This window comes from Aethalodelphis obliquidens, unplaced genomic scaffold, assembly GCF_003676395.1.
Source record: "Aethalodelphis obliquidens isolate GAN/ISIS:26980383/991018 unplaced genomic scaffold, ASM367639v1 scaffold2, whole genome shotgun sequence".
Taxonomy (NCBI): domain Eukaryota; kingdom Metazoa; phylum Chordata; class Mammalia; order Artiodactyla; family Delphinidae; genus Aethalodelphis; species Aethalodelphis obliquidens.
The window spans coordinates 14,331,680-14,356,573 of record NW_020837946.1 but is presented as its reverse complement, the minus strand read 5'-3'; the positions used below and the strand labels follow the sequence as shown (position 1 = coordinate 14,356,573).

General features: G+C 38.8%; 1 pseudogene; it reads right to left on the bottom strand.

Moving 5' to 3' along the window:
- Positions 1–5,490: 5,490 nt before the first annotated feature.
- Positions 5,491–6,566, bottom strand: LOC113624544 (proteasome subunit alpha type-2 pseudogene; annotated as a pseudogene).
- Between the last annotated feature and the right edge of the window lie 18,328 nt (positions 6,567–24,894).

The following is a 24,894-nucleotide window of genomic DNA, read 5'->3' as shown; positions in this document are numbered from 1 at the left end:
CATGGCCCATTCTGAAGAGAAAAGACAATATAATATAGACCAGTCCTGAGATGACTCTGATGTTGACATTAGCAGATTAGGATTTTAAAGCAGCTACTATAATTATGCCCAAGGATGTAAAGGAAAATATTCTCATAGTGTGTGAAAATTAGGACATCTCAGCAGAAAAATAAAAACTATAAAGGAATCAAATATAATTTCTTCACCTAGAACATGCTATATATGAAATTAAAGTGTTACCAGATGGACTTAACATCAGAGTGGAGACGATAGAGGAAAGATCAGCCAACTGGAAACTAGATCAGTGGACGTGATCCCATCTAAAGACAAGTAGAGGGACTTCCCTGATGGTCCAGTGGTAAGGAATCTGCCTTCCAATGCAGGAGATGCGGGTTCAATCCCTGGTCAGGGAACTAAGATTCCACATGCTGTGGGGCAACTACTGAGTTCGCACACCTCAATGAGAGAGCCCACTTGCCACAAACTACAGAGCCCACTCACACTGTAGCCTGCGTGCCACAACAAAGAGACCATGTGCCACAACTAAGACCCAACACAGCCAAAAATATAAATTAAATAAGTAAATAAAATAAATAAATATTTTTTAAAAATAAAGACAAGTAGAAAAGAAGATTGAAAATATGAAAGGAACAGAGCCTCAGGGACTTGTGGGACAATATCAAAAGGCCTACTATATGTGTAATTGGAGTCCCAGAATGAGTGAAGAGAAAGTATGGGGTAGAAAAAATTTTTGAAAAAATTTTCAATTTCAATAGGTGAATTGTTTTCAAATTTGGTTAAAGTAATAAATTTACAGTGAACACCAAGCAGAATTAATGCAAAAAGAACTACTCCGATACCCATCATAGTCAATCTGGTGAAAACCAAAGAGAAAATCTTAACAGTAGACAAAGAAAAATAACACATTACACACAAAGGAAAAAGAATCACTGACTTCTCATCAGAAACAATGATTTTTAAAGTGCTGAAATGTTTTTTTAAATAGTGAATGCAAAATTGTATCTCCAGCAAAATTATCCCTCAAAAATCAAGATCAAATACGGACATTTTCAAATAAGAGAAAACTAAGATTTCATGGCCTGCAGACCTACACTGCCAAAAATGGTAAAGTTCTTCAGGCTGAAGGGAATGGAAACCTAAATCTTCAGGAAGAAATGAAGAGTATTAAAATTGAAAAATATATGCAAATATGTAAGAGATTATTTTTCTCTTAAATTTAAAAATACATATTGACTATTTAAAGAACCACATTGATCCAAATATTTGAAGATAGGATTTTTCACTTTTCATCTAAATGTTATCAAGCTTAGATCTTACAAGGTCATCAAATTTGTCCTGGCATGAAACTGACATTTGAACATAATAGTTATTATTTTCTGAAATTAAATATATGTTTTCTATCAACATTTACTTGTCACATTCATTCTATTTGCATTTTTTTCTCCCCTTTATAGAGAAATGTGTCTGGAGTTAATAAGCTTAGCAAGCTTCTAGCCTAATAGGATTATTCTCAGAACATCTCTTCTGAAAGGGAGACATTTCCTAATGGACTTTCTTTTAAAGAGATTTCTGAGTTGTGAATCAATGATAAATAATGAACACACTCCTGTGTAGTTAGAACTCCTAGGTCCCAGAATATGTACTTTATACATTGACTCTACTGACATTAAAGTTAAAATAAAGATCGAAACATGTTCAGATAAGAGTAAAATTCTTAGAGGAAAACAATAAAATTTATACCCCCTGGAAAAGAATTATAATGTAAAATTCCTCCAAAAAGCAAAGTGTAATTTAAAAATTAACTTAAAAATGCATTCAAATGCTGGTGGACAGAAGAAGGAAATTATGTACTATTTAAAATCTTGAGCAAAACTATCCAAAATAAAGTCATCAAAATCATATTATATTCAGAATCTTTTCCTAGTTTCTAGAGGTAAACAAAAAAAAAAATATTTTCCCGGTTCTTGCATTTGCCTGCCGGACATTTGTTCTGGGTGCGCTAACAATGCCTCAGTATCTATGTATCAGCAGTTAAAGTCATCTTCTGTCTTGAAACGTTTTCTCTCCTAACTTCTCACTCCCTAGTATCACCATTGTCATTGTCTCTGAAGTTCCAAACTTAAAAATGAGGCTTGGTTTCCTCTTACCTCTCATAAAAGGATTGACCATGTCCTGACTATTTTTTAATTGCAAAGTTTCTCTAAACTAACCTTTTATTTCCCTTGCCCCTGCCTCCAATCTAATTCAGGATACAGAATATGTCACTTTTCACCAAGAAACCTGGATGTGGGGATAAAGAATACAGAGGTAAAAAAGATATTGCCCAGGCCTTAAATTAACTGGTATGTATTGAGCATTTAAATTAATTCATCTAATCTTACTACAACTCTATGAGGGAAACATTATTATTACCCTAACTTTAGAGAAGACTAATATAGAGAGAAATTAAGTAACTTGTCCAGGTAACGCCATCTATGTACAGTAGGCCTAGACTGAAGTCAAGTCAAAGTATAAGTCTTAACCAATACAAGTGTTGCCTTCCAGGGTCAGGTACTCAGGTCATAAGGTAACCTGATGGCATCACCATGCCTTTACTCCAGGACAAGTCCTCTCCAGTCAATTAAGTTCAACGTGCCAAAACACGTTAGTCATAGAAATTTGTTCCATGGATCAATACCTGTTTTTTTCTGTTATATTCACCCTCAGCTTTAGAGGAAAGATAAAGATGGAATCTATCTAGCTAATTGGCAATATTTTCTTGTGTTAGGGGACCAATCTATCCTATATTCCCAGTGGGTTCAGCTTCTGCTGGGTTGGCCCTAATTATTTATCGCTTCCCTGCTCTCAGTCGCTAAGGTCCCTCCTATCCAGAAGAAGAAGCATAAGATACAAACAATTTTTTTAAACTTTTTATGTTATATTGGAATATAGTTGATTAACAATGTTGTGATAATTTCAGGTGTACAGCAAAGTGATTCAGTTATACGTATACATGTATCTATTCTTTTTCCATTTAGGTTGTTACATAATATTGAGCAGAGTACAGTATAGGTCCTTGTTGGTTATCCATTTTAAATAAGATGCAAAAATTTTAAAGCAGCTGGAGTTTAAAAGTGTCCCTGCCAGACCTGCAAGAAGATAAAAGAACCGTTGCTACTGAAAACACCAGTACCACCAATAGAAAGCTATTCTTCCATGATCCTGAAGATACAGAAAGAGAAGAGCTGGAGAGGGAGAGGAGAATTTATGGGGCTGCCAAGGCTGCCAACATAACTGGAAATTTTTCCATTGCATTTTGGGATGAACTTTCTTAGTATGAAATCCATCTTCAATTGTGCAGGAGGCCTGTGGTGAAGGAACTCTCTTCCCCTCTAAATCTGTTTATCCTATTAGCACAGATTAGGAAGAGGGTCCCAGAGACTGGGCTAGGATAGCCTGGAGGTCAAGGGGGACTTGCTCCATATGGGATCCCAGGAGCAGAACATTTCGTCCAACCATCTGTTCATCATCTCCACAACCAGTGTCTGCAAGCAGCTTTCAGCCAGAGCCACGGCTTAAGGGGCCATACTCTTGGGAGAAACTGGCAGGATCTGAGCTTTTAGCCTGTCAAAATCCATACTGGCTGGCACAAGAACAGAGATTCCTTTTAAAATTGAACATGTCGGCCAAATTAATCCTATTAAACTCTAAATGACCCTCCATTGAGGAAAGCACGTTAAGAAGATTGTTGCTATATTACAATTCCTTCTCTACCATAGAAATCTTCTTAGGAAAAGAGAATTTTTTGAAATGTCATAGAATGTCAGAGGTAGAGGTAATCTTGAAAGACTATAGACTGCCTTAGTAATCATCCCATGCAACCATTTTATTTTACAAATGCTTGGCATAAGGAGAAAGAAAATTCATCAAAGTATGTGAATCACCTAAGGTTTTTTCCTTAATTGAAACATAAAATATATATAATATATTATATCTATAATTTGGTTTATGAAATAAAATAATAAATTCTGATGATTTTTAGTCCCTTAAAATAAATCTCAGTATAATCTAATCCAAAGCCTCTTCTAAGGATAACTTGAAATACCACTCCTGTGTTGATGCAAATGTCTACTCTGGCCAGACTGATCTTCTCTCCACCATTAGAATAAGCCTTACAACGCATTTCTTTTTGAGCTCTAACCCACTCTTGATAATATTTTCACAGGTTGAGTCCACTGTCTTCGCCCCTGTATTACTATACATATCTTGACTTCCTTCTTCCCTGTGGACTTAATTCTAGGTTGAACTTTTAATATGGTAGAAAGTTCTCAAACTGCAGGTTTGGGGCTTCCAGTGTCAATCATACTTTAGGAAAAACAAGCGAAGTCCAGCATGAGATAGACTATTGCCAACCATCACTAATAGTAACATTACGGCTAATAGGTAGAGAGTGCTTAGTAAGTGTGAGACAACTTAGTAAGCGAATTACCTCATTATCATGGCACCTGATTTTATCTGGAGGTTGGTGATATTAAACTCTCCATATTTCCTACAAAGAAAGAGGCTCAGGGACTTCCCTGGTGGCACAGTGGTTAAGAATCTGCCTGCCAATGCAGGGGACAAGGGTTCGAGCCCTGGTCCGGGAAGATCCCACACGCCGTGGAGCAACTCAGTGTGTGTGCCACAACTACTGAGCCTGTGCTCTAGAGCCCGCGAGCCACAACTACTGAGCCCACATGCCACAACTACTGAAGCCCGTGCACCTAGAGCCTGTGCTTTGCAATAAGAGAAGTCACCGCAATGAGAAGCCTGGGCACCACAACGAAGAGTAGCCCCTGCTCGTCGCAACTAGGGAAAGCCTACATGCAGCAACAAAGACCCAACACAGTCAAAAATTAATAATTAATTATTAATTAATTAATTTTTAAAAAAGAAAGAGACTCAGAATTAGGAAATTCTCCCAAGGTCACATAATTAGAAATAGTAGAACCAGAATTCTAATCCTAGCAGTCTGATATCAGAGTCCTCTCTCTTAACCACTATGCAAACCTGCCTATAAACCTATGATGGACCATAGTGAGAGACAAAGCTGGGAATTAATTTGTGATTAGATTTATTGGGAGGCTTCAAATTTTGTGCTACAGGCCTGAATATAAGAGGGGCACCTAACCCAGCTTGGGGGGAGTTCCAGGAAAATTTCATAAATGAGTTTCCTTCAGAGCTGAGTTTTGAACAAAAAGTAGGAGTCACACACTATGGCAGAGGTGTTCTCTAATCAGTGGGAAGACCACTGAGGAAAGAATGGAGGTATAAAAGGGTGTGGGGCACTTTTTTTAACAATTTATTATGATTTATGTGTCATTTTAAAAATGTCAGTCCATTAAACTATGTAGAAATAAGTATGCAAAAAGTTGACAAGACAAAGTATAATTTAGATATGTTTAAGTAGATAGATTGTCTGAAATTCTGGATTTTTCAGTCACTTTATTATTATGCTAGGGCAGCTAAGTAATCCTTAACTTCAGCTGGAGTAAGACTTGTAAACCTGGCTTCACTGAAGATTCCAACTTGTATGTAATCTTCTGTCCTTTGCCCTTCCAAACTTTCCTTTAGGATTAATTTGACTGTATGAGCGGCATCTTCAAGTTCCAGATCTTGGTTATGTCTTTTCTCAAGGAAAGGTTTCCCATTCACATAGTTCTTTCCCATTGATGTGACTTTCCAGGCAAAGTAAGATCGATGGATCTGACTGAAATAAATATGGTCATCCCTCATTCCAACCACAAATAGTTAAAAAAAAAACCTCCAAGTGGAGGCACACCACCTGACTGGGTGTATTCTTGCATCACAGAAGTTAAGCTCTGTACTAGCAGAGTTGTGAGAATGGTTTCTCAGTAAACAAGATAGATTGCTGAAGTAGTTTTCCAGCTCTGTGCACCGGCACTCTGAGATCTGGACTTATGCCACCGTACACCAAACCTCTATGCTTGGTCATCACTTCCACTTTGTGCACACTTCCCTCATCTTACAGAATGGATTTCTGTTTCTTCTCAGTTGCTGATACCACACCATTTGCATCTATAATTCCCACTGAAGGGGCTCCTCCAGCTACAGCAGACAAAGCATATTCAATCTGGACAAGTTTTAGATACAGGCTGAATGCGGTCAGCGAAAAGCTATAAATGTGCCCCACCATTTTTACCTGGAGATCCCTTTTTTGTCGTTTATAGTAGCTTTATTCATAATTGTCAAAAACTAGAAACAACTCACATGCCCACTCATCAGTGAGGAAAACAGAGTGAGTTCACTGATTGTTGAGTAGGCAATTGGTGGGTATCAAAGGATAACATTAAAAACTCCCAAACCAGATAGTGAAGATTAAATAATAAAACAGAGGAATGGAGGCCTTTCAAAAAAGATAACAGTGCAAAAGTAACTACTAGAAAAGTAAAACCTTCCTAAATACCAAAAGGAAAAAAAAATTAAAGAAAAAAAACACATCACATAAAGAAACATGGAAAACAGTACAGTACATAGAAAATAATTTGAAGAAGTTAAGACCAAACACAAAAACCCATCAATAAATGGACTTAACTCACCTACTAAAAGAAATAAATCGCAATTATATTCACAGAGAAGATCTAACTTTATGCTGTATTCAAGGGACACATGTAAAACAAAGCGATTCAGAGGTTTAAATGAAATGAGCAAAAATATACTAGGAAAATATAAATAATAAGAAAGCAAGTTTTCAGATTCTGATGTCTCAAATAAATAGAATTCAAGCCAAAATTCATTAAAGATAACCAAGGTCCATATAAATACTGTTTTAAAATTCACAAAAAAGATCAAACATCTCTGAGCATCAAAGCACTAAATAAGGTCGAAGCTAGTTTTATTAAGCAAAACCATAGGAGATGCAAAGAGAAAAGGAAACATACTAATAATAGGAGATTTCCACTCTCAGTACAAGATAAATCAATAGACAATAAATAAATATATAGAAGACCTAAATAACATATTTAATAAGATAGCTCTTACAGACCTATACTGAACTGTAACCCTGGTAATAGAAAGCATATTTTCTTCTCAGGAACACATAGTCTATTTACAAAAGTGATCAAATATTAGGTCACAGGGGAAACAATAGTAAGTTGCATAAGACAGAAAAATAACTCTCTGATGACAATGCAATAAAACCAGTAATTATTAATAAAGTATTTTTTAAAAAGCTGAAAGACCCTTCCTCCTGGAAATTTGAAAGCTGCTATTTAACTGGCACAGGCCAGAGGAGACTAAGGAGATATGACAACTAAATGTAATGTGATCCCCTGGATTGGATCTTGGAACAGAAAGAACATTAATGGAAAATTGAAAAATCCAAATACAGTCTGGAGTATAGTTCACAGTACAGTGTACCAATATTGGTTCTCAGTTTTGACAGATGTACCATGATAACCTAAGATATTAACAACAGAGGAAATTGGTTGAAGACTATGTGGGAACTCTGTATTATCTTTGCAACAGTTCTGTAAATATGAAATCATTCCCAAACAAAAAGTTTGTTTTAAAATTTTTCAATTGAAAAACACTGCTATCAAATAGCTATTAAGTACAAAGAGCTTTATAACCGAAATAACAGAACTTCTAAAAATTATTATATTATTTTTGACTCAGATATTTATTATTCTCTAAGACATGACCAATGGGCCTACTTATCATTCATAAAACCTCCAAAAATCTATTAAACTTTCTAATGTCTGTACACTGAAATCAGTATTACAAGCCATATTATTAAAGAATTATGATAGCAAAACTGAGTGCTTGAGAGATTTTGACATAGAGCCTAATATATAGGTAAGAGAAGCCAAAGACTCACCGTTCCTCATTAATCTTTATAATTGGTTGAAACACTAGAATTCAGAATCTGTGGGATAAATTTAAATCTGTTAAGAGAGGAAAATTCGAAGCCTTAAATACTTTATCAATACAAGAAAATATTTTTTTAAAGCTAAACTCCCAACTCATAAAAGCCAAAAAAACCCACCACCACTACAACAAAAAATAAACCATGGGCTTCCCTGGTGGTGCAGTGGTTAAGAATCCGCCTGCCAATGCAGGGAATACAGGTTCAAGCCCTGCTCTGGGAAGATCCCACATGCCACAGAGTGACTAAGCCCATGCACCACAACTACTGAGCCCGTGAGCCACAACTACTGAAGTCTGCACATCTAGAGCCTGTGCTCTGCAACAAGAGAAGCCACTGCAATGAGAAGCCTGGGCACCGCAACAAAGAGTAGCCCTTGCTCGCCACAACTAGAGAAAACCTACGCACTGCAACAAAGTTCCAACACAGCCAAAAATAAATTAAATAAAATAAATAAATTTTTTAAAAGCTTTAAAATAAATAAATAAACCAAAATATAAGATAAGGAAATAAATAATAACTATAAAAACAGAAATTAATGAGGGAGATGACAGAAAAGCAGCATATCTAATTAGTAAGACAAAATATTAATTTTTAAACAGTAACAAAATGAATAGAACACTAACTTAATTGTAGGAGAAAGCACAAATACACAAAATTAATGCGTTGGGGGAAATAATCACTGAAATAGAAGACTTTTAAAATAAGATTAATTTGCAGACCTCTATACAAATACATTTGAAAAATTAGATGAAATGGATAATTATGTAGGAAAATAGTTTTCCAAAACTGACTCATTAGATAGAGAGTTCAAAGAGATATATTGCTGTAGAAGAAATATAGAAAGTTTATAAATTGCTTGTATAAATTAAAATAAAAAGAACAAAAGAAAACTTTTGAAAAATTAAAAAGGTGAATTCTAGACTCCCCACCTATTCTGAAGTTCTTCATTTTGATTCATTTTATTTTTTTCCTGGTACTCTCTTCTGCCATTTCCCTCCATATTTTTCAGCTTGGACACTGGTTCAGAAAGAATTTTCTCATCTAAATTTCTCTTTTTTGGCTTCAATTCATATTAGAAGATCTTCCAGTAACTTCATCAATAATGTAATTTCAGTTTATTGGTCTTACATCTAATCCCAAATGGCAAATATAACTTTCATATGCCCTTCTGAAAATCTTATTGTTGCTTAAAATATTAATTTGTTAAAGGCTAGAAAAAATTCAAATTCCAAACAAGAGACTTGGCTTTACATTTGAAATAGGTCTCTTCCCAATTGGACTTGATCAATGTCTTACGAACTGTCTTTGAATTCAAACCTGTCATGTTTCCCTCTGAACTCCTCCTAGAGGTACCATCTGATCTCTCCCCTCAGAAGCATTTCTCCTTCTCATAAACTGTCACTTGAGTGAGTAAACAAGTTTCTTTTTGGCATTTCCTCACTTTTGCCATCATTGTGATATTGGGTGTTTTTCTCTGAATTCCATCAGCCCTAGTGGAAATCACTGGCATGAACGATCAAAACCATTTATGTGGTTCACAATGAATTAAAGTAATTCTTATTTTAATGGGAATAATAAAGTACTGAATGACCTTTGTTATCAAATGATAAAAAATATTGTTATTGATTATTCTTTGATTATTTGATTATTCTTTGATTATTCTTTCTTTTGAGTTTGAGTATTTTTTTGTTGAGCCAGACTCTTAAGAAATAATGTTGGGGCTTCCCTGGTGACGCAGTGGTTGAGAGTCCGCCTGCCGATGTAGGGGACACAGGTTCGTGCCCCGGTCCGGGAAGATCCCACATGCCGCGGAGCGGCTGGGCCCGTGAGCCATGGCCGCTAAGCCTGCGCATCCGGAGCCTGTGCTCCGCAACGGGAGAGGCCACAACAGTGAGAGGCCCGCGTACCGTAAACAAAAAACAAAACAAAACAAAACAAAACAAGAAATAATGTTAATTGGACCGGTGCTATTTTTTCATTTATATGTTTCATGCTGTCAGCAGAACTTAAAATTTTAAAGAAAATCAAGCTTTTCTTCTAGAGGAGTTATAATGAATGTACAGACAACTCTGCATAAGATTCAGTTGAGACTGTGTCTTTTTAGCTGCAAAGAGGAAAATACAATTATTTATCATTTTTTCTTAAATATTCTCAATAGAATAAAAAATTAAAGATGCTAGAAAGTGTCCTGGTTTCATCTTTCACTCCCCTCTGCTATCTCTCTTCAATTTCCTTCTTTCTGTGACTTCTCTTTTCTTTTAGAGCTTAAGACAAATTTTGTTTTTCATCATTATCTTGGGTTAAGTTCTGTTGGGAAAGAAATGAGAAGCATAGGAGTTGATAAGCATAAAAATTCAATTCAAATAAAACTGGCTTTTGCATTTTTCAGTCTTCAAATAAGAGTCACAGTTAGGTTTGAGAGGGGCGTTCATTCTGCTGCAGTATTGATACCCACTTCTTATTCAGTAAGTATATCCTGTGTGCCAACCACTGGGAAGGGGTGTTGCTGGACTCTGGGGATAAAATGGTGAGAAAAACAAGACAGAAACCTGACCTCACAAAGTATAGAATCAAGTCAGAAGGTTAATTAAATAATCATGTAAATTAATGTAAGTTTGGAGCATGCTAGAAAGGAAAGGTAGGTGTCGTGATGAGCACATATTACAGGGAGATCTGGAGCATTCCATCAAGGTCAGATGAGGCTTCCCTGAGGAAATGGCATTGTGCTTGAGAGTTGAAGATGGCTGGTAACTAGGCATGGGGTAGAGGATGAGCAGAGTATTTGGGTAGGGGAATGGACTGTATGAACCTTCTGCAGAAGGTTGGTGTAATAGGAGCCGTAAGAAGTGCTTCATAATATAACGTCACAGTGATGCATCCGTCATTTTGAGGGAAAAAATAGAAAAATGGGTCACAGTACTTAGCACAGAATAAGTACTAAATAAACTTGGGCTTCTATTATTATCATTTTCCATTTCAACATGCCAACTCCCACCTCTCTCCACAGCTGCAGTTCTCCCAGCCTGCTTCCAAACAGCTTCTGAGGATGACAGAACTGTACTCTCAGCCCCCAGGCGAGAACCCCTTGCGATGCGTATTCTAAATTCTGTGACATAGCAGAAGTCTTCTTGAATACATAAAGTTAATGTATTGTTCATTTAGCAAATACGTGTTAAGCAAGTATGTGATTAACAATAAAGACGCTGACGTTGGCTGAGGATGTACTCTTGTGCCAGGGATATCTTATGAGTTGTGAGCTCTTCAGAACAATTTTATGAGGCAGGAACTTTTGTGGCCATCATTTAGCAATGGAGGACAGAGAGGTTAAACAATTTCTCCAGGGCCACATACCTAGAAAGTGGCAAGGCTGGACTTGGAATGCAAGAAATCTGTCTCCAGGGTGTGAGAGCTCCATACTGCCTCTTTGAAGACAGACAAGTCATTTGCTCACCTAGAGCTTACAACCTACTTGGAAAGAGGCAGGGAGGTGGTGGAAATTCCATAAACAAGTAAATGAATAAGCTGGATAATTGCCATTTGTGATTAGTCTTACAAAGCAATTAAACTGAGTGATGTGATGAATAGGGATTAAGGGTGGGCAGGGGAACACTGATTTAGAAAGAGTATTCAGAGATGACTTCTTGAAGAAGGGGCCTTAGAACTGATACTTAAGAGATGGAAAAGAGACAGCTCTGTGAAAAGGGGAAAGATTCCCAGCAGAGGAAATAGCAGATGCAAAGATCTTAAGGTAGGTCAAGACTGGTGCGTGGGAGGACTAAAGGAAGCCAGAGCAAGAAGATGAAAGAGGAGGGAGATAAACCAGATCATGTAAGACCCTGCTGCCATGATGGGAGGTTTGAATGTCACCTGAAAAACAATGGGAAGCCAGTGGACATTTTAAAACAAGAACCAGGGTAAAAAGATCTGGTTAATATTTTTAGAGTTTCACATTAACTTTCACAGTGGAGAATAGATTATAGGAGTCAAGAATGAAAGAAGAGGGCTTCCCTGGTGGTGCAGTCATTAAAAATCTGCCTGCCAATGCAGGGGACATGGGTTTGAGCCCTGGTCCGGGAAGATCCCACATGCCGCAGAGCAACTAAGCCCGTGCACCACAACTACTAAGCTTGAGCTCTAGAGCCCATGAGCCACAACTACTGAGCCCATGTGACACAACTACTGAAACCCGCGTGCCTAGAGCCCGTGCTCTGCAACAAGAGAAGACACCACAATGAAAAGCCCGTGCACCGCAATGAAGAGTAGCCCCCGCTCACGGCAAGTAGAGAAGCCTGCACGCAGCAATGAAGACCCTACGTAGCCAAAAATAAATTTTTTTTAAAAAATGAAAGAAGAGAGACCAATTCAGAGCACTGCTGTCAACCCATTGAGAAGTGGCAATGGTTTACATTAGAGTATTGACATTGGACATGGAGAGATGGAAATAAAGATATAAATTTAAAGTCTTACTCATGAATTGGATGTAGAGAATGAGGCCAGGGAAACCAAAGATGACTCTTAGACATTTTGGCTTAAATAACTACAAATGGTGGTCCCTCCTAAGGGAGACAAGCAAAGAGCAATTTGGGAGCAAAAGTCATGAGCTCCACTTTGAATATGAAGACTCAAATACCAATCAGATCTTCAAGTAAAGGTGTAAAGCACAAAGTTGTATATGCAGTTGGACCCTAGGGCTAGAGAAAGAAATGTAAGAGTCATCGACATTTATGGCCTACAAAGCCATAGAGATCCCCCAAGAGGGTAAAGAAGAGAAGAAGGCTTAGACCATAGTTCCTCGGTATCACTGGCTAGTTCACCATCCCTTTCTGGGTCTCAGATTCCCTACCAGTTCAATGGAAGCAAAGCAATAATGATACATTCTGTCTCAGGCTGAAGGAATTCCTTTTATTCATTCTTGATCATTCCTCTACATTGCTGGTGAGTAAGGAGATATTTTTATTCTTTTCCCTAACAGGTTCTCAAATAGGTTGAAAGATTGATGAGGGCTTTGGAGCAAAACAAAGAATTATTCTTAGAACACAGTTCAATTTTCCTTCCACTGAATGTGGCCTGCAGATAAAGCTCCAGAAAAGTCCTTATTCATTTTCCTTTCAGAATGTTTATGATAATGGAGGCAGGGATGTTATTAACTTCTTTATGTAAACCTGACGAACCTGAATGACATTCCATGGCTCTAAGGAGTAAAGAGGCACAAACCTCTGTATTTAAACCACATAATCATACCTGAAAACTCAGTTTCAGCACCAAGATTTACAAGGACCAAGCAGATGCTTTTGTCAGTCAATCAACAAGTATTTACTGTGTGCCCTTAGGGTGCCTGGTAGTGGATGAGACTGTTTTTGTGAGCGAGCAAGTGGGTTCTCTGCTTTGAAAACAGAAATTTAATCTCTTTTTCATCCAAGCATTTCCCTTCAGCTTTTCCAATATGCCCTTTTTTTGTGAATGACTAACAGAATAGCTCCTGCAAAGGCAGCCTGCAAATCCCAGGCAGAGGCCCAGAGAGGAAAGATGACTCATCTGCACCTGACATCAAAGCCTCTGCTCCTTTCAGAGGAGTAGGAAGAGAATGGTAATGGCCTGGGTAAAATGACCCAGATGCCCTCATGAGTCTGTGTGGGTCGTGACGGCTTACTCCTCCCCCGCCTGATGATGATTTCAACCCAAAGAAAGTTTAAGCTGTGAAAGCACCAACTTCATTGTCAAGTTGACTGGAAAATTAAAAACAGGAGTTTTTCTTCCTGTCGAGTAAGAGCCAATCTTTGTTGTGAGTTTTTTTCTCTTTGGAAAATGCTGAAGGAATGCAGTTCCTTTTCATAGTGTGTTTTGTATTGATGTGTGTCTTAGCTCAGGCTACTATATCAAATACCACCAACTGGATGGCTTAAACAACAGACGTTTATTTCTGGGATATCCAAGGTCAAAGTGCCAGGAGATTCAGTGTCTGACCAAGACCACCTTTCTGGTTTGCAGATGGCTGCCTTCTTGCTATATCCTCATGTGACGGAAAGAGAGAGAGCTCTGGTCTCTTCCTCGTTTTATAAGGACACTAATCCCACCTGGGGGTTCACCATCATGACTTCATCTAAGCCTGATGAAGGTCCAAAGGCCCCATCTCCGAACACCATCACACTGGGGGTTAGGGCATCAACGTATGAATTTGGGAGGGACACAAACATGCAGTAAATAATAATTTACTTACAACATATTAAAAGTGATCATTTCCAGTTTGCCTTTTACTTCCTGATTTCCAAGGACTTTACCAGGTTATGCACAGAGCCATTCCACTATTTAATCACACTTATTCAAACAGAGGTTCAAGTGCACCAAGTAACCCCTGGGTCACAGTTCAACAAAGCTCTGACAGTAGTCAAAAAAGTCAAACAAATGTGCCCCTGGAAACTTTCTGGCCATGTGACAGTTCAGCCCCCTTTGATATTGGTCCTGGGGACTCCCACCCAGGCTCTGTCATTGTTTAGTCCCCTGGGTCATCTGATCTATTCTAAGTCCTTCTCTTCTTTCCAGGGAAACTAGATATCTAATTAACAGATCAAGCCTAAATTGATGATTGTTAATGGGTTACTTGGTCTTCCTCTGAAATCTCCATTCAAGTAACCGTCCACTCCAGCACCCACAGATCACTTGATTCTCTGAATTTCTATTTCATAAAGGTCTTTGCCACGCCTTTCAGCATTTCTTGATACACTACTAAGTTTTCATTGTACCTTATAGTTTGTTTTGTGGCTCTTGAGAGAGGTAAACTTACTTTATCGTCATCCTAATTTTTCTTTTGTTCTTTTACTCAGAGCACCCATCACAATGCTTTGCACTAAAAGTTCACCCAATAAGAGTTTTTGAGGTTAAATATAATTTACATGATGGTGGCCTCTGGAACTACAGTCTAATGGCATAAATCTAATAGCAGCATTTCAGATAATATAGTAAGTGGGTAAGAAAGATAATTCAGGGTAAGAAAGACTTTTGGGACCTCTTAACATATCCACATATACACTATGGATGTGGGAAACTAATTAATTTGATGCTAGTCCTGCCCCAGCTTAGGCCTCAGTGTAACATCGTCACCCAAATTCACACAGGACCGATGAGTAACAGAAAACCAGTTGTTAACATCATGAGAGAAGGACCTAGCCTATGCACGACAACACTAGAAGAGGACACTTCCTAGAGTACAAGTTTGCTAAGGAAAGCAAATTACAACAAAAAGTAGATGCCTGATGAATATCGGAAAAGAGTTAAACAGAGATATTCTCAACAAGCTTTGGAAAGCTGATGAAGTGCCCTGTCCTTCTCTAGACGAATAAAATTTTGGTCTCTTGAAATTGGAACCCCAATCTTTGGGAAATGCCTAGAGTCACCAAGATCAATTCTTGTTCTCTGACTCCTTTTTCTAAAGTTTATGTAAATCTGTATCTTCTGAATTCTATACCTGCATTTTATTTCAAAACTCTCTTCCTTTCCCCCTGTCTTTAGGGGGGGTCATTGCTATGCTGGTTGTTACTATTATCACTCTCATGGAGACCCTGACTAATAGACCCCTGAGGAACATCTGCCTGGTAGCCTCTAACCCTTTGTATTCAATATTCAACCTGGAATGTCCCAAGTTTGGGTGTGTGTCTAGAGAGTGAATCAGTTACAGGAGTTCATCCTAAAGAGATCCAAACTCTCGGCATCTACTGGGGAAAAAAGGAAAAATCATAAATAATTACTAGAGTATATACATAACTGATTCACTTTGCTGTACAGTAGAAACTAACAACATTGTAAAGCAACTACACTCTAACAAAAATTTTTAAAAATAATAATAATAAATAAAACCACATAAGATAATATCATTAAAAATACTGCAATTTTTCAATTCACATTCAAAAAACAATAGTATTCTAGCTATATTCATATATCATCCACATAAGTATCTTCATCATAAAAAAAATTATTATTAGAGATCAGAAAAAGACAGGTGGTTCATGGTTATTATACGGGAAATCTTTAGGGAAAGAGCAGGCTCAGAATGAAGCATGTGATAAGTGCAGGAGGAATAAAGGCACTTATATTTTAACTCTATAAAATCAATGTGTGATGGTGTAATAATAATCTCAAGGTTTAACAATGTGAGTAATGTCACAGCTTGTGATAAAGCTGAGATTTGAACTAAGTTCTTGTCTGGCTCAGATGCTTCTCTATATTTCCCACCATGTGCTGGGCCCGTGGGTTGCTGCCTCTCACCTCCAGGAATCAGTCACTATATTTCTATTGACTTTCTACTTGTTTTCTGTAGGCATTTCATCTCTGCCAACATCGATGCTAAAGTGAATAAAAATGAGCTATATCTGCATGAAATATATCCTACATTTTCTTGAATATTACCTCATCTTATATATTTATTTCTTCATCCCATTCCTGAAATACATCAAGTCGAATAAATTTCCCAATATGGTAAGTATAAACTGATGTTCCAACAGCCTTGAATGAACCTTCATTTTCTGTCCAACAATAGTTCCTACTGTTAGTTCTCTCGTTCTTCCATTGGTGGAAGATCTGAATGTCAGTAACTCCGCAGGGCCACCGCTTCCCCAACCCCCAAGTTCTGAAACTTATCAGAGGCCCAGGCCCAGCTCTGGAATATTCCTCCTCCAAGATTCTAGGTTCCAATAACTCCAACCTCTTTCCTCTTTTCCATAAGACTGTGAACTACCTCTGTGACACATGATGATTCCCTTTTAGCCTTTTCAACCTTCCATCCTGTCCAACAAATTCTTTATATTAAATTCTTTCTGCTAAAATGATGGATATCTGTTTTCATGACTGAATCCTAACTGATACAGTTACTGATACCAGAAATTGAAGTTCTTTCCCACTCACTGACTCACATTTGCTTTAGCGAGGTACCTAAAGTAACTGGTATTTCCTGTTCACCTAAGTCCAATGGGCACAATGTCATTGATGTTGTAGACTAGTGTATTATTTTTTGGACTATCAAGATGATCAACATCTCTACATACTACATTGTGGCAGACAGTAAGAGAGTGAACACAACCCTGAGCCTGTAAGAAGATATACTTTGGGCCCTGTCAGGTAAAAGCAAACTACGTCTAGTAGTCCTTGCAAACTGGCATAGGGACAAAAGCAGTTGTGAGGTCAGTCACTGCATACCAAGCGCCAGGGGCTTTCTGATTTGCTTCAGTAAAGATACTACATCTGGAACAGAGGCTACAATTGGAGTCACCTCTGATTAAGTTTATAATAATCCACAAGCATTCTCTCACACCTCTCTTCCTTCTGCATAAGCCAAATAGGCAAGAAAAATGTGGATATAATAGACTTTACCACCCCTGTGTTTTACAAGTCTTTGAGGTCATTTTGTGAAAGGCTTAGGGAAAGACTTAGAGTATATAGCTGTGATTCTGTATGTGTGTGTGTGTGTGTGTGTGTGTGTTTAAACCAATCAGTAATGATATTTTCTCAGCACTACTATGTATCAGGCACTGAGCAAAGGATGAAAAGATAATGAGACAAGAGGGCTGCCCTCAAGGAGTGTTTTTTTCTGGAAGAGGCAGTCCAGTAGAAGTACATGTACACAGATAAACTGTAATACAATCATTAAGAGGGTATGATGATGTACAAAATTAAGTGATGCGGGACTACTTTATATAAGAAGAAAGCTACCATTTATAGAAAAGATCCTTGAGAAGGCTGTAGATACATTATTTTGGAATTGTCTTGAAGCCAGTGTTAGTAGTATAATCCAGGTCTTCTTGATACAGTAGGATAGTGAGCAGGATTCATTTTCTTTCTTTAAATTAAAATTTTTTTAATTTTCTAAACTCTAATGAACTTACACTTGTTTTATAATTTGAATAAATCTTGTTTAAAAATCCTCTCAGGGAATTCCCTGGTGGTCCAGTGGTTAGGACTCCACACTTGCATTGCAGGGGGCATGGGTTTTGATCCCAGGTCAGGGAGCTAAGATCCCACAAACCACGCAGCTTGTCCAAAAAATAAAATAAAATAAAATAAGATTTAAAAAATAAATAAACAAGATCCTCTCAAAAGAAAGCCCTATCCTATTTAATAGCTACACAATAATCCTCCTTCATATGTAGTCCCCAAAGCCAGATATAAGTAATGGTGGTAATAATGATGCTTGTGATGATGATAATCCAGTTTCACTACTTACTTACCAGCTGTGTGATCCTGTACTCTCTGATTGTTTCCTCACATGTTAAATGGAAATGATAAGAATATCTACTTAATAAGACTGTTGTAAGAATAAAATGCACAAAGAAATACAAAGCCCCTAGAAAAGTGTGTCCCACATAGTAAGAGCTCAGTAAATAGTAGCAATAATAACAACAGCAACAAAATAATTGCAACTAGCATCTACTTATCACTCACTGTATACCAGGCACTGTGCTAACCATCTCAGTGGATAATGTCATTTGCTCTCCCAGCCAGATGTAACTAATGAAGATGAGATTTTAATTTCAACTGCCTTAGTGACCCACATTCACAGTCTTGAATTAGAAAATTGTGCACAGGTATGAATAATTCATTACTCCATTAGCTACTCATGTCTATAATTCTTTTCAGTCTTTCTACTTAGAAAACAACAGGACAGATCACATCGTCACACCATGACCTTGGACTTTTTCCCAAAACTGAACAAAAGCTTTGGACTCTTTCAAGGCAACACAGACTTGCTTTTACAACTTGCCCTTTGGAATAGGGACTGACTTCAGCATGGACCTTGGTTAGCAATCTCACTGCCAAGTGATCTAATTACTGTTGTGGTTGTATTTACACTCGTTTAATGAGGCTTCAGTGACCCAAGAAGGAGGAGGAGGGGGAAAGGGGGGAAAGGGAGGAAAGAGAGAAAAGAGAGGGAGGAAGGAAGGAAGGAAGGAAAGAAAGAAAGAAGGGAGGGAGGGAGGGAAAAAAAAGAAGGAAGGAGGGAAGAAGGAAGGGAGAAAGGAAGAATGAAAGAAAGAAAGAGACAGAAGAGAGAGAGAGAAGGAAGGGAGAAAGGAAGAAAGGGAGGGAGAAAAATGACAAAAACAAACGAAATGAGCTTTGAATATGTTCTGCACTGCAAGTCACAGGTGGAGGTATTTTTTAACCTTAAATAAGGATATCTTTAATAAAATGCTTCTTGCTCCCAGTTTATCCAGATAAAACCAGATTAAAAGGGACAGGCTCAAATGGGAGCTAGATGGAAACCCTGAGATAAACTTTTGGCAATCTCTCTTAAAAAACTGCCTGGGGCTTTTGAAGCTATATTTAGTCTTCTGAATTCAATCATAAATACAGTAATATGCAGGCTGCTGAGTGTCTTTGAGGGGTATAATTCTCACATCAACACCAGTTATTCTTATTTTTCTTATTTTTCTGTGTCATTCCCTCTTCAGGGACAATTTTAAGTCATCTGTGGGTAGACAGTTCAGCCAACTACAAGTAACTTTTTCAATTTTTATAAAATAGATCCTATACAATAAAACAAATGAACATAAGGGCACCTTATTCTCCTTTTTTGGGGTATTTTTCTCTCTATTTGCATCCTCCCTTAGCATAATAGACAAACTCATTCATCCCGGAAAAGACTGTGTGCTGAGTACATACTCATACCTTCAGAAAATATTTAGCATCCATTGCCATATACAAAGCCTTGGTGCTAAACTCTAGGGGTAAAAGGACAACCAACACAGAGCCCATGGTCTCCAGGAACTTATTGCCTAGAGATGAATACAGATAAATAGACAAGCGGCATGAAAGTGCTAAGCCAGGGATGCACTAGAGAGTAAAGAAGTACCCAGCCTGAGTATATGCGTGCATTACTACTGAGTCCGGGGAATCAGAGGAGGCCTCCTGAGGCTAACATACAGGCTGAGGTAGAAGGAATTTAATATCAGTCCTTTATTCAACAAATATTTATTGAGCCACTTATCTGCACAACCTTAGGGATACAGTAATGAGTAAGACAGAACCCCTGCCCTCAGGTAGTTTATTGAGAGAGACTGACAATAAATAAGTAGATAATAAATATATACTAGCACTTCAGGTACTGATAACTGCTAAAAGAAACTAAAGCAAGGTAAGGAAATAGAAAGAATTTCTGAAGAAATATAAGTAAGGTAATAATATAAATAAATAAATTTATTTTATTAAACAATAATAATTAAAATAGTAAATAGAAAATGATGGAAGAGTCAGGAACAACCACTTTGAGTAGGAGACATTCAAATATAAATGAGTAAAGTGAGGAAGTCAGACAGTTGGCGCTTTTTTTTAACATTCTTTTTTTTGTGTTTTTTTTTGCGGTACGCGGGCCTCTCACTGTTGTGGCCTCTCCCGTTGCGGAGCACAGGCTCCGGACGCGCAGGCTCAGCGGCCATGGCTCACGGGCCCAGCCGCTCTGCAGCATGTGGGATCCTCCCGGACCGGGGCACAAACCCGTGTCCCCTGCATCGGCAGGCGGACTCTTAACCACTGTGCCACCAGGGAAGCCTCTTTTTTTTTAATTGAAGTACAGATGATGTACAATATTATATAAGTTACAGGTAAACAATATAGCGATTCACAATTTTTAGAAGTTATACTCCATTTATAGTTCTTATAAAATATTGGCTATATTCCCTGTGTTGTACAATAACAGATAATTGGCTCTTTATTGACAAATGGTGCCTATAACAAACAAGCGTGGAACCTCTGTGGAATATAGCACTGAGCTTGTGTTGCCCACATGTCCAGGAGGCTTAGCTGGGTGTCTGCTGATCTTGGCTGGGCTCCATCACAAATCAGGGGTGAAAGCCAATATGGCCACAGTAAACCAAAGGGGAGAGCAACCTGAAGGTAGAGACGTTGGGTTGAGCCAGGTTCATGCAGATGATGATAAAGAATTTGAACTTGATATATGTGTGATGGGAAGCTTCTGGAGGCTTTTGAAAAAAGAAGTGCCATGATGTGATTATTATTTCAAAAAGATCACTTATTGTTACAGGATGAATGGAAATGGCCAGCTAAAGGACCTTTATGATCTCCAGGCAATAAATTTTGGTGGCTTGACAGACTCAGATATAGAGAACAAACTAGTGGTTACCAGTGGGGAGGGGAGGGAAGGGCTATATAGGGGTGGGGGAGGGGGTACAAAATATTGGGTGTAAGATGGGCTCAAGGATGTATTGGACAACCCAGGGAATATAGCCAATATTTTGTAATAATTTGTAAATGGAAAGTAACCTTTAAAAGTTGTATAAATTTTTTTTTAAAATTTGGTGGCTTGAACTAGGGTAGTAAAGGCAGAGGTGACAATAATAGTCTGAATTTTTAAAAGCTTCTGAAGAGACAATTGACAGGTCTCAGAGGTAAGCTGGAGGTGAGGGAGAGGGATAAGCAAAGTCTAGAAGCAGATTCTGCAGGCTGGACTCACCAGTCAGCCCCACAGCAACATAGATTGGGTTCCCTTCTTAGCCCCTCTGACAGTTGTCCAGAGAGGTGACATTGCCCCTCTCCTCCACTCTGACAGGGGGCATCAGCAGATTAGACATAAAGCAGAGTGGCCCTCACCCCGATTGCCAGTGGGAACACTGAATCCACACCCAGCAGGCTCAGGGTCAGCAGTCTTGGGATTAAACCCTGTCTCTACAGTCTCTGCAAAACTACTTCACTTCTTGAGTCTCAACTTCCTCTTTACAACGAAGTAATGACTGACAGCAGCAAGTGCTGACAAAGATGTGGAGCAACAGGAACTCTCATTCATTGCTGGTGGGAACGCAAAATGGTGCAGACAGTTTGGAAGACAATCTGGCAGTTTCATAAAAAGCTAACATACTCTTACTATACAATCTAGCAATCACACTCCTTGGCGTTTACCCAAAGGAGATGAAAATATAAGTCCACATAAAAACCTGCACATGGATGTTTATAGCAGCTTTACTCATAATTGCCAGAACTTGGAAGCAACCAAAATGTCCTTCAGTCAATAAATGGATAAATAAATTCCAGACAATGGAATATCATTCAGCATTAAAAAGAAATGAGCTATCAAGCCATGAAGTCATGGAGGAAACTTAAATACAAATTACTAAGTGAAAGGAGCCAATCTGAAAAAGCTATATACTGTATGAGTATGTAGACAAAACTACAGAGAAAGTAAAAAGATCGGTGGTTGCCAGGACTGGGGTAGAAGCAGAGCACAGAGGACCTTCACGGCAATGAAAATATTCTGCATGGTATTCTAATGATGGATGGATGTCTTTATAAATTTGTCCAGGACCACAGAATGTATAACACCAAGAGTGAAGCCTTAAGTAAATCATGGACTTTGAGTAATTATGATGTGTTGATGTAGGTTCATCCTTGGTTAAAAAAAGAAAAAGGTACCATTCTGGTGAGTGATGTTGATAATGGGGGAGGCCATGCATGGGCTGGGGTAGGGAGTATATGGAAAACATCTATACCTCCTTTGATATTTTATTGTAAACCTAAAAATGCCTAAAACGTAAGAAAATTAAATGGGGGTAATAATGTCCACTTTGTAGTGTTCTTGAACACTAAGAGGGAAGACTGTGTGGACAAGCACCTACCATGGTGTGACCCTCTCCCCATTGGAGCATCAACTTTACATGAAGCAAAGGCAGCGTCCTCCATGAAGCATTAGTTCTCTGGGTTGTGAATAAGTACTTTCTGGAAAAAATGTTTCTATCACTCAAATACAATTAGGAAACACCAAATTAAAAGGTCTCTTTGCAGTAGGAGTTTCCCAAGCCTGCAATGGGCTCAGATGTACTGTGACTCTCCACGAGGGAGGAGAGGCTGCAAAGTTCTGAATGTTTCTAAAGCATTTTTCATCACAGAACCTTATTTTCTTGAGTATCTCCTGCAGAGACGGATGTTTCACACCTAGGGGAGGAGCAGGGTAAAAGCAGAGTAGTCCAAGGACCCCCTAGTAAATACTCAGGAGAAAAAACCATTAACCCACTCACCTTCTCTGCAGGGAAGTGGGTATGATGAGGTCCAGTCTCAGACTTCAAGCTGCTGGGAAGGGTGGTTCGGAGGAGTGGACTCTGAGGCCAATTCCAAGAGGTCAAATACCAGGGAAGGTTCTGGAGCCATACGGAACTGGGAAGAGAATGCAAGCAAGGAACCTGTGGTCAGAGGTCAGAGATCAGAGTTGGAAAACCCCACCCCTATGGGCCCCAAAGCTGAGGGTAACAAAAGAAAAGAGGGAATACGGAGCCAGGGATGAGCACAGGTCGACAGAGAGGGAGCGATGTTCAGTCTTGGCTCCAGGCAAACCTTGTGACTATGGAACTGTGACCCTGTGATCCCCTGATCTCTGGCTTAGCCTGTTCTATTTGAGCTGGGGCAGGGCCTCTCAGAGGCAAGGGCTGCTTAGATGATTGGGATGTTTGCATGGATTTGCCAACGGGACAGAAATGGGTCACTTTGCACCAAGGTGGGGTACCTCTGCTGGAGCAGCAAACATGGAGAGGCCCCTTGGAGAAGGTTGCAGGCAGGAAGGGACTCCAAGCAGGAGTCTGCAGAGAAGAGCCAGGGATGGGCCGCATGGCGAATGGCTTCTCAGTGTTGCACAGGCTTAGCTTGAGCCCACAGCGATTTCTCTCACTCTAGGTCAGAAGTCCACGGAGGACCCTGTGCAGGATCCTGTGTACCTCCAAGGACATCCAGAACTTGGAAGCACTGAAAGACACAACCACATTCCTCTCTTGCCCTCCTCCTTCTGGTCAAACTTCCATTCTTCCATTTTGAGCACATTCTTGGCCAATCTAGGAATAGGCAGGAGTCCATTTTTAAAAACACTGTGAGCCAGGAATTTGACCTTTCACTCAGCTGTTTCTTTGGCAAAGTTCCTCAACACATTTATCATCTACCCACTCACCAGCATCCTGGACCAATTTACTTTCTGACTGCAGTGTGGCTGTCTCAGAAGAATGTCTGTCACTGCAACAGCTGAATTCCACTCATTCAAGTACCCATAACTGGGTTTAGCTGACATTTATTGAGGACTTTCTGATTGTTAGGCATTGAACCAAGATCTTACAAGCTTTACTTCATTTAATTCCCACAACAACCTTAAACAAAAAGGGGATTTTTTTTCCCCTCAGTTTCACTGATGAAAAAATTGAGAAGTTAGGCAAAACACAAGGTCCCACAGAGAATAAGTGGCAGAGCTGGGATTCAAACCCAGCTCCAGCTTGAATATTAAATATGTTAACTATGACATCGAATAAGGAATTCTAGTCTAAACATGGCATTGAATAAGGAATTCTGGTCTAACTTCAGCACTAAACAAAAAATCTGGAGATGTGGGTTCCAGCTCCAACTCTGCAATTCGCTATCCAATAGGAAAGTCACTTGCTGAAAATAAATTTATTTTAAACTTATTCAAAAGCTTTTCAATTATAATAAAGACATGGGGTACCGGAAAGTGTTATGGGTGAGAGAGCTAGATTGCAACTTAACTGGAGTGATCAACAAAGAACTCTCTGAGGAGGTGACATGTAGGTAGTAAGTTCCAAACATGCAACATTTCAGAAGAAAGCAAGAGCTTATCACATGTTGGAGGTGCAGTTACATGGGGCGTACTGTGATCACTGAGGTAGAGAGACTGGGACAAGACCTCGTTCCACTCCAAGGAGTTTGGACATTATCTTACTGGCACCAGGGGACCACGGCAGGGTTTAGAGTAACAAAGGGAAAAGTATCTTAGCTGTGCTTTGCTCAGTCCCAAAGAAATCACTGGCACAGGACCTGAGTTAGAAAATTCCTCTCAAATTCTTCATTGGAAAGACTAAAACAATCAATGTCTCTTTCCCTGAAAAAGGGCAAACATTGTGAACTATATCTGATGTTTTTCAACAGAACAAAAATGTGACCATGATTATATTCCTGGTCAAGGCTGTGAAGACAGACTT